The 2,342-nt window shown below is 29.7% G+C and overlaps 1 non-coding gene across 1 annotated transcript; it reads left to right on the forward strand.

Moving 5' to 3' along the window:
- The first annotated feature begins 290 nt into the window (after positions 1-290).
- On the forward strand, positions 291-362 carry Trnae-uuc (transfer RNA glutamic acid (anticodon UUC)). The gene has a single exon. It is a non-coding gene; the product is annotated as a tRNA-Glu (tRNA).
- Positions 363-2,342: the final 1,980 nt, after the last annotated feature.

The following is a 2,342-nucleotide window of genomic DNA, read 5'->3' on the forward strand; positions in this document are numbered from 1 at the left end:
GACATAACAAAACCAGTATACAGACTACTTTAAAATCAAGTCTTCTTTCAAAAACAAGATAAATAATAAAATTAATTATTTAAAATAGCTTTTAATATTTTTCAGATGCCAACTGGCATTGGTTGGTATGAAACAAAACATAAAGGATTGACTTGTAAACATGTTGTTAAAATCTGAGCCACATTTACGGTATGCTAATTTTAAATTCTACAAAATGTGCCAATCTCATCGTTTTGAGCAATACAAGTATGTTCCAACTGTTTCACTGTATGATTCAGACATGTTCACACTCCCATGTGGTCTAGTGGCTAGGATATCTGGCTTTCACCCAGAAGGCCCGGGTTCGATTCCCGGCATGGGAAACACTTTTTGCCCTGGTTAAATTTAACAATCAATAATTCTGTAGATTTAATTAAATATTTTATAATTTTTATCAATGTTTAAAGATTTTATTTTACAAATCTTTTACCAAAGTTTTGCAAAGTACTAGCATAGATGAAGTAATATAATTATATTACATTACTTACTCTATTAAACTACTTCATCCATGGTACTAGTTATATAACAAATACTTAAGGTTGCACTTGGAAACAATCTGGTTTCTATAGATTATAGTTATTTAAAAATCTAAAACTTATCACGAATAATTATTAAAACTAGTTTAACGTATGCTATTTCATACTGACCTTATATAAGTCTCTATTAAATTCAGACTGTCAGTGTTATTTACTTTTCCATTTGTAGTCTTACTGTCGTGTAACAATTACCTAATATTTTCGTATTAATTGTTTTAATATAAGACGTTACTATCTAAATTTGGAAACACGTTTTTTGATAGTTTTCATTTTGCATGTTTACAAAAGTTACCACGAGAAACTTATATAAAATTGTAAATACTCAATGAATGATATAAATACCCTAAACGAAGTGAAAGTTTACATTTAATGTTTAACTTTTAATCAACTAAAAGTATTTCTTATACACTAAATTATCACTAAGCACATTGCAAACCAAATACCAAGTCGTTGTTGTGTGTCATTGTTAAGTCAATGTTACTAAAGAGCAACTTAGAAGGCAATACTCGAAGCACTAAAGACATTATGAAAACCAATACTCGTTCGGTAGTTTTCACAAAATCATTCCGTAGAATTAAAGATTTAGAACCCCCAATAAAACAAGAGGGTTTGAGTTGTCTATAATATTAAAACGAAACATTGTTTTTTTTATTTCACGATTCTGAATCAACCACTCGACGGATTTTCAAGATTTTTGTGTTGAAAGAAAGATAATTTTGAGAACTAGGGAATGTCGAAGCCATAATTTTAGTTTAGGGTCCCAGTTTTTTAGAAATTAAGTTTTAATTTTGAAAAAGTCTAGCAGCCAACGCTAAGATTCTAACTAGCTTTTGGCATAAAATAATTTGCTTAACATAACAGCTGTAAACATTCAGCTTTTGTGTCACAAATTCAGCATTTGGATAAAATGTAAAGACATACTTAGGGTTGACTTATTTATACTATGTGTAATGCTAATCATTGATACGTTCAATTCTTCTGTAAGAGGATGACAGATTAATTTAATTTACATAGTAAAATATTAGGATGCTCAAATTATTTTTGAAAGCAATCATTGTAATCTTCGATTTGTTTTAGAGCAATATAATTTGTTTTAATTAACAGCTGGTTAGTTATAAAAATGCCCTATAGAACTATGAGGTTATTTACTCTGATTTTATCAATGATTATAGGAAATAAGTAAGATTACTAGACCACCGAGATAAGTAACACCATCGATGTGTACAAGTCGAGGCTCTGTACATGAGTTAAATAAAAAAGATATGCAAATTATTTTACTGCTAAACTTTTTTGGAAAGGGTAGGAAAATCACAAATTTTACATGTTTTAATTCATCTTGGCAGCTTTTTGTTTACAATTAATGTTTTTGAATGCTTGAACTTTGTTTGGATTAGGCCCGGAAATATTGATGTCATAAAGATGGAGATCAAGAATCCTCAGGAATACGATTTTAAATTACCGCCACAACCTCAGACGGGTGTTATCCAAAGATAAACAGATGAATGACATAGATTGAACACAACGTCATCATTGACCTAGGATACTGAAATTAGACTAGACTAACCATCCTTTTATGAAATCTAAAAAAAGTTGTTTGGCGTGTGTTAAGTTGTGGTTACGTTTGGAGGTGCTGAATATTTTATAGTTTAAATAAATGAATATGGGGAATTACGATGTACATTGATTCAATGAGGTTGGTTTAATTATCAAGGATATTGGAACTGATAACGAAATGGATAAAAACATAGACAATTAATTACGTCACTA

This window comes from Macrosteles quadrilineatus, unplaced genomic scaffold (assembly GCF_028750875.1).
Source record: "Macrosteles quadrilineatus isolate MER2022 unplaced genomic scaffold, UCM_ALF_1.0 Scaffold_16__1_contigs__length_3527350, whole genome shotgun sequence".
Lineage (NCBI taxonomy): Eukaryota > Metazoa > Arthropoda > Insecta > Hemiptera > Cicadellidae > Macrosteles > Macrosteles quadrilineatus.